Here is a 14,404-nt window from a genome sequence, read left to right as displayed (position 1 = left end):
GATTACTGGCTTGGGTCACTGTCTGTTTGAAGTCTGCATGTTCTCCCAGTACCTGCGTGGGTTTCTTCGGGTGTTCCAGTTTCCTCCCACAGTCCGAAAGACGTGCTGGTTATTTGCACTGGCCATGCCAAATTCTCCCTCACTGTAGCCAAATAGCGCTGGAGTGTGGCGACTCTGGGATTTTCACAGTAACTTCATTGCAGTGTTAATATAAGCCTACTTGTGACACTAACAAATAAACTAAAACCTTACATCATCGTTAGTGTAGAGGTTAGTTTTTCCGTTGACAAGGGGTTGTCTAGACTCAAAACAACATCTCTTTTCTCTCCTTACAGATGCTGCCAGACCTGCTGAGATTTTCCAGCATTTTCCCTTTTGGCTTACAAAATATCACAGCTGATCCATTTCCAACCCCACGTACGTCTTATTCCGTTCCATTCCATTCATATCAAAAAAAACTATCAACTTCAATCTTGAATATCCTCAACGTCCGACCATCCACAGCCCTCTGGGCAGAGATTCCAAACTGTTCAAGTGAAGAACTTTCTCCTCGTCTGTCAACCCCTTATTCCCACTCAGTTCAAGGGCAACTAGGGATGGAAACTAAATACTGGTGTTGATTAAAACTTTTAAGACATTTAGGGCCCTTGACAAAGTGGAGAGGAGATTTCCTCTTGTGATGGAATGTAGAACTAAGGGGTTGCTGTTTAAAAATAAGGGATCACCCGTTTAAGACAGAGTTGAAGAGAAATCTTTCCCTCCCGGAGGGTGTAAGGTCTTTGGAACTTTATCAAAAGGAGGCAAAAACGGAGCCCTTTAAGAAAGAGATATAAAAATTCTTGACAAGAAATATGTGAAAATAGGAAAAAGTTGACGTTATGATCAGATTAGCCATGATTCAATGTGGTAAGAAAATAATCATAAGAGCATAAGACATAGGAGCAGAATTAGGCCACTCGGCCCTCCGAGTCTGCTCCACTATTCAATCATGGCTGATGTTTTTCTCATCCCCATTCTCCTGCCTTTTCTCCATAACCCCTGATCCCCTTATTAATCAAGAACTCATCTATCTCTGTCTTAAAGACACTCAATGACCCGGCCTCCACATTCTTCTGTGGCAAAGAGTTCCACAGATTCACCACTCTCTGACTGAAGAAATTCCTCCTTATCTCTGCTTTAAAGGATCATCCCTTTAGCCTGAGGTTGTGCCCTCTGGTTCTAGTTTTCCTACTAGTGGAAACATCCTCTCCACGTCCACTCTACCCAGGCCTCGCAGTATCCTGTAAGTTTCAATAAGATCCCCCCTCATCCTTCTAAACTCTAACGAGTACAGACCCAGAGTCCTCAACCGTTCCTCATATGACAAGCTCTTCATTCCAAGAATCATTCTTGTGAACCTCCTCTGGGCCCTTTCCAAGGCCAGCACATCCTTCCTTAGATATGGAGCCCAAACCTGCTCACAATACTCCAAATGGGGTCTGACCAGAGTTTTGTACAGCCTCAGAAGTACATCCCTGCTCTTGTATTCGAGCCCCCTCAACATGAATGCTAACATTGCATTTGCCTTTCTAACTGCCAACTGAACCTGCACATTAACCTTAAGAGAATCTTGAACAATGACTCCCAAGTCCCTTTGTGATTCTGATTTCCTAAGCATTTTCCCATTTAGAAAATAGTCAATGCCCCTATTCCTCCTTCCAAAGTGCACAACCTCACACTTTTCACATTGTATTCTGTCCTTCTGTAGCCCCCCCGCTTCCTCACTATTACCTGTCCCTCTACATGTCTTTGTAAGACCCTAAAAAAAAGACCCAAAGATGTGTGGGTTTGGTGGATTGACCATGCTAAACAGCCAGGGAGTTAATAGGATAAATAAGCAGGGTTATGGGATAGGGCCTGGGTGGGATTGTGGTTGGTGCAGACTCAATGGGCTGAATGGCTTCCATCTGCACTGTAGGGATTCTATGATTCTATGATTAGAATAGGAGCAGGAGTAGCCCATTCAGCCCCTCGAGCCTGCTCTACCATTCAATATGATCATGACTGGTCTCGGCCTCATCTCCACATTCCTGCTCACTCCCCATCATCCTTTGACCCACTACTAATTTAAAATCTATCGATCTCCCCTTAAATTTGTTCAGTGTTCTGATGTTCTGGGGTAGAGAATGCCACAGATTCACAAACTTCTGGGTGGCATGGCGGCACAGTGGTTAGTACTACTGCCTCACAGCTCTAGGGATCCAGGTTCAAATCTTGGCTTGGGGTCACTGTCTGCGTGGAGTCTGCACATTTCCCCCATGTCAGCGTGAATTTCCTCTGGGTGCTCTGTTTTTCTCCCACAGTTCAAAGATGTGCTGGTTACGTGCTAAATTGCCCAGTAGTGTCCTGAGATGCATAAATTAGAGGGATTACTGGGGTAAATGTGTGAGATCAGGCCTGGATGGGATTGTGCAGACTTGATGGGCTTAATGGCCTCCTTCTGCACTGCAGGGATTCTGTATCTAATTTCTCCTCATTTCTGCATTAAATCTGCCCTGTCTTAGCCTAAAACTATGGCCTCTCTTTCTAGAATGTTCAACAAGGGAAAACATCCACTCTATATCTACTCAGTCAGTCCCCTTTATCGTCTTAAATACCTCACTTGGATATCTCTCATTTTTCCAAATCCTGGTGAGTACAGGCCTAAACTACTCAATCATAAGACAAATTGAGTGGCCGACTACTACTGCTCCCAATTCATGTGTTCATATTCCCCCAGGAAGAAACAAAGCAGTAGAAATGGGGAAATAAGAATACTGGCCCAATCTACTTTTTTCCTATTAGGCCTACAAACTATGATATAAAAATGTACTATAAGCTGAGTAATGTTAGTGATAATTTTTTATTCAGGAGACTGTGCGAGATAGGCTGGACATTTATTGCCCATCTTTAATTGCCCTCAAACTGAGTGGCTTACTGAGAATTAAGAGTCAACCACTGGACCTGGAGTCACATGTAGGCCAGACCAGGTAAGGAAGGCAGATTTCCTTTCCATAAAGGACACTACAGAACCAGATGGGGTTTCTGACAATTGACAATGGTTATCATTGGACTTTTTGTCCCAGAATTTTATTGGATTCCAATTGCGTCATGTCCAAGGAAACCCCCAACAAAGGTGGCACCCAATGACAACCCAAACAAAAATGGCGTCCAGAGGCAGTCCAAACAAAGATGGCGTCCAATGATACACCAAACAAAGATGGCGTCCAAAGACACCCCAAACAAAGATGGCGCCCAACGACACCTCAAACAAAGATGGCGCCCAACGACACCCCAAACAAAGATGGCGCCCAACGATACCCCAAACAAAGATGGCGCCCAACGACACCCCAAACAAAGATGGCGCCCAATGTCACAACAGGCGGCGGGGCAAAGATCACAGGACAAGTCCCAATGGAGAAGGAATTTTTTTAAAAAATCGTAAATATTGAATAAAATCCTGATCGGTCCGAGGCGGCGTTAGGCAGTGGGAAGAAGGGAAAAAGAAAGAAAATGTGAAAGTAACGTCACCGCTCGCGACCGTCTCCCACCGGAAGTTGCGTTGGCGACGCGCGCCGACCGAACTTGCTGGCGCCGGGCGGTGATGGACGTTAAGCTGGACCAATGGGAGGGGAGAGTGTGGGGCGGCAGTCCAATGGGCGGCGTGAAGGCGGGACTTTGTGTGTGGGGGAGGGGAGGCAGTGCAGAGTTAGGTTGCACCCAGTGGGTTTCCCTGAAGTTGTCAAAGCTGCTGGAGGGGGGAGAACTACAGGGAGAAGGGGGAAAGTTCCACTGGGGCTGTAAATAAGATCTTAACTCCACTTAGAAATCACACACAGACTGGTAAGGATTTAATGGGTCCTCAAAAAACAATGTTATGTTAATTTGGAGGGGGTAAGACTCTGTGTGTTCCTATTTAAATGTTGCACTATTAATCTGGCTGTGTGTGTGTGTGTGTGGAGGGAGGGAGGGATTTGTGTTTACTTCCTATTTGTTTAAAGCCTAGAGTGGATCCATTCTGCCTGCATCAGGGACTTTATAAACAACCCACCCCCAACCATCATTAAACCTCTGCTCCCCAAACATCCCTAAACCTTTGCTCCCCTCAAAACATCCTTAAGCTTCTACCCCCAACCATCCTTAAACTTCTGTCCCCCCCCCACCAACCATTCTTAAACTTCTGTCCCCCCCCACCAACCATTCTTAAACTTCTGTCCCCCCCCAACCATCCTAAACCTCTGCCCTGTCAACCTCCCCCGCCAACCGCCCTTTAAATCTCTGCCCCCCCCTTCCCCTCAACCACCTCAAATCTCTGCCCCCCCTCCCTCAACCACCCTTAAATTTCTGCCTCCCTTCCCTTCCCTCAACCGCTCCTAAACTTTTGCCTCCCTCCCCCTCCCTCAACCGCCCTTAAACCTCTGTCACCTTCCCCCTCAACCACTCGTAAATCTCTGCCACCCCTTGCCCCTCCAACCATCCTCAAACCCCTGCCCCTTCCTCCTCCCTCCCTCAATCATCCTTAAACCTCTGCCCCCTCCCTCAACCACTCTTAAACCTCTGTTTCCCTCTCCCTCAACCATCCTTAAACCTCTGCCCCACTCTTCTCTCTCTTTTGCCCCCTCCCCACCTCTGACTTGGCTAAGATTATCCTTTATGTATGAAAAGGCTGCAAATTAGCTTCACATCAGGCCACAGAAACTAAATGACTTGCCTGGTGCATTTGCTGCCAAAACATCCCTTGTGTCTTTTCATTTTGGTGATGAATTGAAAATTTGTTATGTTTTGTCTACCTCCCCTCCCCCTCTCTGTTTGGCAGGGCAGTAGCCGTTGTTAATCTGACCTTATTTGCTTGCTAACTAGCTTTGTATTTCCACACGTTTTGAGCATTTGCACGTTGCATCATTGGTCAAACCCATGACTCAGGTCATCAGCGCCAATACTGGGTTGCCTGCTGTAATCTATGTGAGAGGCAATGTTTTGGTCGGGCTGGTGGGGGGGATTAATCAGTGTTCTGTACGGTTACTAACCTGTCCAGTTTGCTTTCCCGATCTGGTGCAATGCATTTCAATCAAGCAGACCTGGGGAAAGTAAAATTGAGCTTTGAAGAGTGAAAGATCAGCTGCTGGGTGGCACAGTGGTTAGCACTGCTGTCTCACCACCAAGGACCTGGGTTCGATTCCCGGCTTGCGTCACTGTCTGTGCGGAGTTTGCAAGTTCTCCCCGTGTCTGCGTGGGTTTCCTTCGGGTGCTCTGGTTTCCTCCCACCATCCTAAAGATATGCTGGTTAGGTGCATTGGCCATGTTAAATTCTCCCTCTGTGTACCCAAACAGGCGCCAGAGTGTGGCGACTAGGGGATTTTCACAGTAACTTTTCATTGCCGTGTTAATGTAAGCCTACTTGTGACGAATAAGTAAACTTTTACTTTGTATTGCTGAAGAAAAAAGAGATGCTATCTAAGTTTTTCGTATTGTGATCATCAGGATAAGTTCTTCTGAGCCTTTTCACTCCTTGATGGGGCATAAGCTATGGACAAATTCTGTTCATCTAATCCTGTTTTTGGGCCAAACTCTCCAGTTGTTGCCATGTATAGCCCTTGGCTCTCATCTCATTTTCTGTATCCTGTGTCCCATGTGTTTCTTGTCGTGCCTTGCTTTCTCTTTCCTTGCGGTTCCACGTGAGAGTTTGCCATACTACTCCCCCGATTTATTCAAAGCATGGCCTATCCAATTTCATTTTCCTCCTTTTGATTATGAAGGACCATAGGGTTTTTCGCCTAATATTGTTGATGGTACTTGCCAATTTACCGTCAGGAGTCTTCTGTTGGTGAAGGATTGCATTTTCATCAGTGTTGGTTGGTGTTTTCTTGCATGTTTCAGAGCCATAAAAGAGGGAGAGACTTCACGTTAGATGTGAAGATCTTTAACTTTGTGCCCTTGGTGATCTCTCTGGGTTTGCAGATGTTGAAGAGAGTGATGAATTCTGCTGTGTATATTCTGATTGTTACCTCAGTGACAAAAGGATAATAAATTGCTAAACTGTGACGAGGGAGCAACAGTTTGCACAGTATCAGAAGGCAGTGCTGTTTGATTCAGTTTATTATTGTTGCGTGCATTGAGATACAGTGGAAAGTATTGCTTCTTGCGCACCTTACAGACAAAACATACCATTCACAGAGTACATAGGGGAGAAAGAAAGGAGAGGGTGCAGAATGTAATGTTACAGTCGAAGCTACGGTATAGAGAAAGATCAACTTAGTGTGAGGTAGGCTAATCCAAAGTCTGATGGCAGCAGGGAAGAAGCTGTTCTTGAGTTGGTTGGTATGTGACCTCAGACTTCTGCATCTTAAGTTTATTTATTAGTTACAAATAAGTTTACATTAACACTATGAAAATCCCCTAGTTTGCACACTTCAGTGCCTGTTCTGGTACACTGAGGGAGAATTTATCACGGCTAATTCACCCAACCAGTACGTCTTTTGGGCTGTGGGAGGAAACCGGAGCACCCAGAGGAAACCCATGCAGACACAGGGAGAATGTGCAAACTCCATACACACAGTCACCTGGGGCCGGAATTGAACCTGGGTCCCTGGTGCTGTGAGGCAGCAGTGCCAACCACCATGCTGCCAGATTTTACCAAGTACCGACACGTGGTGCGATATGAACACCTGGAATACTGTGAACAGTTTTGGTCCCCTTATCTAAAGAAAGAGACACTGGCATTGGAGGCAGTCTAGAGAAGGTTCACTTGGTTGATTCTGGGTATGGAGGGATTTTCTTATGAGGAGAGATTGAGTAGAATCATAGGATAGAATCCCAGCAATGCAGATGGAGGCCATTCAGCTCATCGAGTCTGCACTGACCACAAAGCCACCCAAACCCATTCCCATAACCCCTCATGTTTAGTCCACAAACCCTCCAGACACTTGGGTTAATTTAGCATGGCTAATCAACCTAACCCGCACATCTTTGTACTGTGGGTACAACCGGAGTACCCGGAGGAAACCCACGCAGACACAGGGAGAAAGTCCAAACTCCACACAGACAGTGACCTGAGGCTGGAATTGAACCCGGGGTCACTGTGAGGCAGTATGCTAACCACTGTGCCACCGTGCTGCCCCTGGATGTCATCATGGTGGATCTTAGTTGTACTCAACTGGTGTCCCTGGACACGGTGACAGTACAACACGGAAGGCAGCCATCTTCCTCCTTACCTCCCCCGGTAGGTTGAGTCTGTACTTATTAGAGTTTAGAATAACGAGAGGCCACCTTATTGAAGCTTATCAGATTCTCAGAGGGATTGATAGGGCAGATGTTGAGATGTTATTTCCCCTTGTGGGACAGTCTAGGAGCAGAGGGCATAAACTCAGAGTAAGGGGGTCGCCCATTTAAGACAGAGAAGGAATGTCTTTCCTCGGGGGTGGGGGGGGTAGGTAGTGAATCTGTGGAACTCTTTACTGCAGAGAGTCGCCGTTCAATATGTTCAAGGTTGAGATAAACAGATTTTTAATCAGTAAGGGAATCAAGACATTAAGATGAGAAAATGGAGTTGAGGATTACCACGTCAGATCAGTCATTGAATGGTGTAGCAGCTTTGATGGGCCGAATGGCTTGCTTCTTTTCCTACGTCTTATGGTCTTGTAATCTATGGGTACCCAAAAATATACAGCCCCCCTCTCCTTCCAAAAACAAATCAAAGCCATGTCCTGTCATAGTGGAAGGACATGAAATGAATGCATTTGTTTCAAAACATTTGATTTTTTTTGTGTGAATTGAAACTGATTTTGAATGATCCATCCCTCAAGGTGGCCACCCCCCTTTTAAGTTAACCTGACCTTCTGCCGGCTTTGTGTTTCTATGCATTTTACATTTATTCGATGTTGTTTATCTTGAAAAGCCAGAAAAGAAATATTGTGCTCCATGGGCTTTTTGTGACTGTCATTCAAAGTCTCTCTCTCTCTCTTACGTTTGAAAGCATAATGACACAAGAAGATGTGTGTTATTTTTAGCTTCTTTGTTTTTGAAGATGAGTGTGGATAGCCCTGTGGCATGGTGGTATACACTGCTGCCTCGCAGCGTCAGGGACCCGGGTTCGATGCCTGGCCTCTGGTCGCTGTCTGTGCGCAGTCTGTACGTTCTCCCTGTGTCTGCATGATTCTGTGGCACAGTGGTTAGCACTGCTAACAGTGCCAGGCACCTGGGTTCGATTCCTGGCCTCAGGTCGCTGTCTGTGCAGAGACTGCACGTTCTCTCCGTGCCTGCATGATTCTGTGGCAAAGTGGTTAGCACTGCTGCCTCTCAGCGCCAGGGACCTGGGTTTGATTCCCAGCTTGGGTCACTGACTGTGTGGAGTCTGCACGTTCTCCTGTGTCTGCGTGGGTTTCTTTTGGGTGCTCCGGTTTCTTTCCCACAGTCCGAAAGATGTTAGGTGCCACTGGCCATGCTAAGTTCTCCCTCAATGTACCAGAACAGACGCTGGAGTGTGGCGACTGGGGGATTTTCACAGTCACTTTGTTGCAGTGTCAAGCCTAAAGAGAAAATGCTGGAAAATCTCAGCCAGCCTGGCAGCATCTGGAAGGAGAGAGAAGAGCTGATGTTTCGAGTCCAGATGACTCTTTGTCTGAGCTCCCACCTTACCTCCATGGGTTTTGACAAAGGGTCATCTGAGCTTGAAACGTCAGCTCTTTTCTCTCATTACAGATGCTGCCGAATCTACTGAGATTTTCCAGCATTTTTTGGTTTCAGATTCCAGCATTTTCAGTAATTCTCTTTTATTATTTTCATGTAAGCCTACTTGCAACATGAACAAATAAACTGAAACTTCTTGCTTGCATAGGGTTACCTGTTCTGCGTTGTAACCTGGTTGTAGACCTGCCTGACTTTCCGCAGTGCCCAGTCTTTTTATCTCACCCCTCTGTCCCTAGCTGCCTGTATTCTGTGCTGTGTGAAGGAAGTGAAACCACTTCTCGAGATCGCTCTCCAAGTAGTTCTTTGGTGTGGTTAAGTCTCTCATGTTTGTGGTGGACATGCCACATTTCCCAAGGTCCAAAGAATCCTTGAGCCTTTATCTCGGCCAGTGCAGTCGGTGGTGTTCAAGTTGTGAACGTGTGGCCGTCTTAAGTTTTTTTTAATCATCTGTCAGATAGACTGCATGTCCGCTCTATCTGAGCTGTCTCTGATGACGAGTGCTTTGATATCAGACATTACTGCTCATTGAAGTACCCCAGTGTCGGGGACTTTGTTCTTCCATTTGATGCCCGTAATGTTCCGAGTGCTTCTCGTGTGGAACCTGTCCAACTGCTTAACATAAAGGCAAAATACTATGGATGGTGAAATCTGCAACAAAAACAGAAAATGCTGGAAAATCTCGGCAGGTCTGATAGCACCTGTGGAGAGAAAGGGTCATCCAGACTCAAAACACTGGCTGTATTCTCTCTCCACAAGTGCTAAAGCTTCAACTTATTTATTAATGTCACAGGTAGGCTTACATTAACACTGCAATGAAGTGATTGTGAAAATACCCCAGTCGCCACACTCCAGTGCCTGTTCGGGTACACTGAGGGAGAATTTAGCACAGCCATTGGCACCTCACCAGCATGTCTTTTGGATTGTGGGAGGAAACTGGAGCACCCAGAGGAAACCCACGCAGACACGTGGGGGAGAAGGTACAGACTCCACATGGACAGTGACCCAAGCCAGGAATTGAACCCGGGTCCCTGAGCTGTGAGGCAGCAGTGCCAGCCAGTGTGTCACTGTGTTTCCCAACAACACCACAGCAATGGAGAGTATCAGTTGAACTGCCACCTATGCAGCCCCTTTATACAGCGCACCTATATAGACCAGCAGATGTCTCCAAGTACTTTGTGGCAGTATTTGCAGAGTGTTATGTAGGAAACAGGGCAGCCAGTTTGTGCACAGCAAGTTCCCACAAACAGCAGTGTGTTATTGACCAGATAATCTGTATTTTTTTATGATTTGAGGGGTAAATATTGCCCGGGATGCTGGGATAACTCTGCTGCTCTTCTTTGGAGTGGTGTTGTGTGGTCTTTTGCACCCACCCAAGACTTCGGATGAGATTTTCCGGTCATGCTTGCCCCAAAACTGGAGAATCCCTGCCCCCCCGAGTGACCTGCAGGAGTGCAGCACTCCCTGCAGTACTGCACTGGAGTGTTAGCCCTGACTCCCAGGAACTGTATGCTCAGGAGTATTGAGTGCAACAGGCTGTTCATGTGATGCCTTCCCTAGTCAAATGGAATGTGTGCAGTCTCAGCCTACATGGGAGGGAGCGTCACCCAGGTTTGGCACCGAGATCTCCACGCATCATTGGAGGCATTTCCCAGCAAGATCTGGGAATATGGGGAAGGGATAGCGAGCTTAGCATGTTGATGCTGCATTGTAGATTTACCATTGAAGGTCAGTGATGTTTTTATGCAGTGGTGTTGGTTGTTGAAATGTTTCATAGTTGGCACTGTGGAATCTGATTTTTTTTTCACCCGAGCTCACAGCGATAGGCTGTAAGTTTTCTCTCTGGCTGCACAGGATGAGGGTTCTGTTTAAGAAGTGTTTGAGGGAATGTCCTTAGTCAGCATGAGCTCAGAATGTAAAACATTCAGTTTTGTCTTGACTGTAACACTATGTTCTGCACTCTCTCATTCTCTGTTGGTATGCTTTGGATACTGAAGGAATCAAGAAACAATACTTTTCTCTGTATACTAATACATGTGACAATAATAAATCAAATCAAAATGACCTTTTGATCCCTGGTGTGCGCTGTTGCACACACACACTCGGAATAGGAGGAGGAGGTGGCCATTCAGCCCCTCGAGCCTGTTCCACCATTCATTAAGCTCATAGAATGATAGAATCCCGCATTACAGAAGGACGCCATTCAGCCTATCGAATCTACACCGAGCGTAATCCCGCCCAGGCCCTATTCCCGTAACTCCACATGATTACCCTGCTAATCCCCTGACGTTAGGGTCAAGTTAACATGGCCAATCCGCCTTACCTGTACATATTTGGTCTTTGGGAAGAAACCGGAGCACCCGGAGGAAAAGTTAATTAGTCACAAGTAAGGCTTATATTAACACTACAACGAAGTTACTGTGAAATTTCCCTAGTCACCACAAGGTGCCTGTTCGGGTCAATGCACTTAACCAGCATGCCTTGGAGACTGTAGAAGGAAACTGGAGCACCTGGAGGAAACCCATACAGACATGGGGAGAATGTGCAAATGCCACTGACAGTGACCCAAGGTGGGAATCGAACCTGGGTCCCTGGCACTGTGAGGCAGCAGTGCTAACCACTGTGCCACCGTGCTGTCCCAGATGTAGCCATGGCGGACCTTAGTTCCATTCAACTGGAGTCCCTAAACACGGTGACGAGATGCCACGCAAGGAGGTCATTTAGCCCACTGAGGTTTTCTGTGGAGCAAACCAGTCAGTGCCATTCCCCCTCTTTATCGCTGGGCCCTGTGAGTTTAGTCCCCTCACACCCCCATCCGATTTCCCTTTGAGTCAAGGTAGGAGAAAAATCAGCAGTTGTTGTTGCTTCAGCTTACCAAGTCAGAATCCTACGGTGCAGAAGAAGGCCATTCGGCCCAATGAGTCTGCACTGACCACAACCCCACTCAGGCCCTATCTCCCCAACACCACATATTTACCCTGCTAATCCTGCTGACACTAAGGGGCAATTTAGCATGGCCAACCCACCTAACCTGTACATCTTGTACAGCCTATACATGCAGTGTGGCACAGTAGTTAGCACTGCCACGCTATCACAGTGCCTGGGACCCAGGTTCGATTCCCAGCTTGGATCACTATCCGAGCAGAGTCTACATATTCTCCCCGTGTCTGTATGTGATTGCTCTGGCTGCTCCTGTTTCCTCCCTAAAGACATGCTGGTTAGGTGCATTGTCTGTGCTAAATTCTCCCTCGGTGTACCTAAACAGGCACCGGGGCACACAGCTTCATTGCAGTGTTAATGTAAGCCCACTTGTGACCAAAAGATAAATTAAAGGATTAAAGTTTATCTTTAGACTGTGGGAGGGAACCAGAGCACTCGAAAGAAACCCACGCTGACGCTGGGAGAATATGCAAACTCCCCACACACACACACACACAGTAACCGAGGCCAGAATTGAACCCGGGCCCCTGGCGCTGAGAGGCAGCAGTGCTAAGCACTATGCCACCCAAGTCTCTTATACAAAAAGTGTTCAAATGTTGACATTAATAGAGTGGAGGATCAGAATTTGCCATGTTGTTCTCCAGGAGCTGTTGATATTCACAAAAGGGTAGGATACTGGGGCTGCTAGTTACTGATCACAGGCTCTTGGGGAATGAAGGGGGTATCCTCTGAGGACAATTGAGTAAACAAGCCATTTATTCACTGTAGGTTTGGAGATTGAGAGGTGATTACATTGCGACCTATAAAATTCTGACAGGTCTAGACAAGATAGGTGTGGGGAGGATGTGGCCCAGGGAATCTAGAACTTGCGGTCTCAGCGTAAGGAGTCAACTCTTTAGGATTGGGGTAAGGAGAAATCTCTTCAGAGGGTTCTGTGTCTTTATTATTCTCTGCCCAGAAGAGCTATGGGTACTCAGTTGTCAAGTATATTCGGCAGCGATCAATAGATTTTTGGATACTGAAGAAATTAAGAGATATGGGTATTTTATAGCAATCTTTCAGACGATTATAGGCATCACTGGCTAGGCCAGCAGTTATTGCCCATCCCTAATTGCCCTTGAGAAGGTGGTGGTGGTGAGCTACCTTCTTGAACTGCTGCGGTTCTCATGCTGTATGGCCACACTTGGAAAACTGTGTACAGTTCTGGTCACGATATTATTAAACTAGAAAGAGTGCAGAAAAAAATTTACTAGGATGCTACCGAGACTTAACGGTTTGAGTTATAAGGAGAGAATGGAGAGACTGGCACATTTTTCACTGGAGAGTAGGAGGCCTAGAGGCGATCTTACAGAGGCCTATAAAATAATGAAGGGCATAGATCAGCTAGATAATCAACATCTTTTCCCAAAGTTAGGGGAGTCTAAAACTAGAGGGCATAGGTTTAAGGTGAGAAGGGAGAGATACAAAAGGGTCCAGAGGGGCAATTTTTTTCACATAGAGGGTGGTATGTGTCTGGAATGAGCTGCTAGAGGTAGTAGTAGAGTGGGTACAATTTTGTCTTTTAAAAAGCTTTTAGACAATTACATGAGTAAGATGGGCATAGAGGGATAAGGCGGGTAATTGGGACTAGCTTAGTGGTTAACTCAGTGCTGTAAACCTCTGACTCTAGCTACAGTCACAGTGCTATTAGAGAGGGAGTTAAAAGATTTTGACCCAGTGCCAATGAAGGCATGGCTGATATATTTCCAAGTCAGGGTGGTGTGTGGCTTGGAGGGGAACTTTCAAGTGATGGTGTTTACACCTGTCCGCTAATGTTGTCCTTCTACGTGGTAGAAATTGCAGGTTTAGAAGATGCTGCCTAAGAAGCCTTGGTGAATTGCTGCAGTGCATCTTGTAGATGGGATGCACTGCTGCCACTGTGCATCAGTGGTGGAGGGAGTGAATGTTTAAGGTGAAGGAGGTAAAGATGCAAGTCAAGTGGGCTGCTTTCCCTGGATGGTGTCAATTGCTTGAGTGTTGTTGGAGCTGCATTCATCCACGCAAGTGAAAAGCATTCCAGCACACTCCTGAGTTGTGCCCTGTAGGTGGTGGACAGGCTTTGGGGAGTCAGGAGGTGAGTTACTCTCCGCAGGATTCCCAGCCTCTGACTTGCTCCCGTAGCCACAGTATTTGTTTGGATGGGGTAGGACATGAGGTAGAAGACTAGCCATGATCTTACGGAATGGCAGAGCAGGCTTGAGGGGCTGAATGGCCTAGATCTGGTCCCATCATTTAATTAAGCTATGGCACAAAAGAGAGAGGAATGGAAATAGACCCTTTGGAAATGAGATAAACCTGGAACATCAGAGAATGAGAGGTGATCTCATGAGGGGCGTATGTGGGATGAACGCACGCTCATTTTCCCAGGGAAGAGGAATTGAAAACTAGAGGGCAGAGGTTTAAAGTGAGAGTGGAAAAATTTAAAAGGGAGCCGAGGGGCAACTTCTTCACACAGAGGGTGTTGCGTGTATGGGATGAGCTGCCAGAGAAAGTGGTTGAGGCAGGTACAGTAGCAGTTTTTTTAAAAGCATTTGGATAAGTACATGGATGGGAAAGGCTTAGGGGGATGTGGGCCAAATGCAGGCAATTGGGACTAGCTGGGAGGCCACCATGGTCGACATGGACCAGATGGGCTGAAGGGCCTGTTTCTGTGCTGTATTATTCAATGACTATAAACTCCGGAGTTGGGAAAGAGATAATGCCGGAATTGAAATTGGTGAATCTC

General features: G+C 46.6%; 1 protein-coding gene across 2 annotated transcripts in view; it reads left to right on the top strand.

Annotated features, from left to right (window-relative positions):
• The first annotated feature begins 3,738 nt into the window (after positions 1 to 3,738).
• The window catches only part of LOC145361786 (oxysterols receptor LXR-beta-like), a 33,465-nt gene continuing 22,799 nt past the window's right edge, over positions 3,739 to 14,404 (top strand). For both annotated transcript variants that reach the window (XM_080217761.1, XM_080217760.1), the window contains exon 1: positions 3,739 to 3,861. The gene's annotated coding sequence lies outside the window, so the exon portion shown is untranslated. The remainder of the gene's footprint in view (positions 3,862 to 14,404) is intronic.

This window comes from Carcharhinus amblyrhynchos, chromosome 35, assembly GCF_965287045.1.
Source record: "Carcharhinus amblyrhynchos chromosome 35, sCarAmb.v2.hapA, whole genome shotgun sequence".
Classification (NCBI taxonomy): Eukaryota; Metazoa; Chordata; class Chondrichthyes; order Carcharhiniformes; family Carcharhinidae; genus Carcharhinus; species Carcharhinus amblyrhynchos.
Note: the sequence above shows the minus strand (reverse complement) of the source record. Positions and strands in the feature narration are given on the sequence as shown.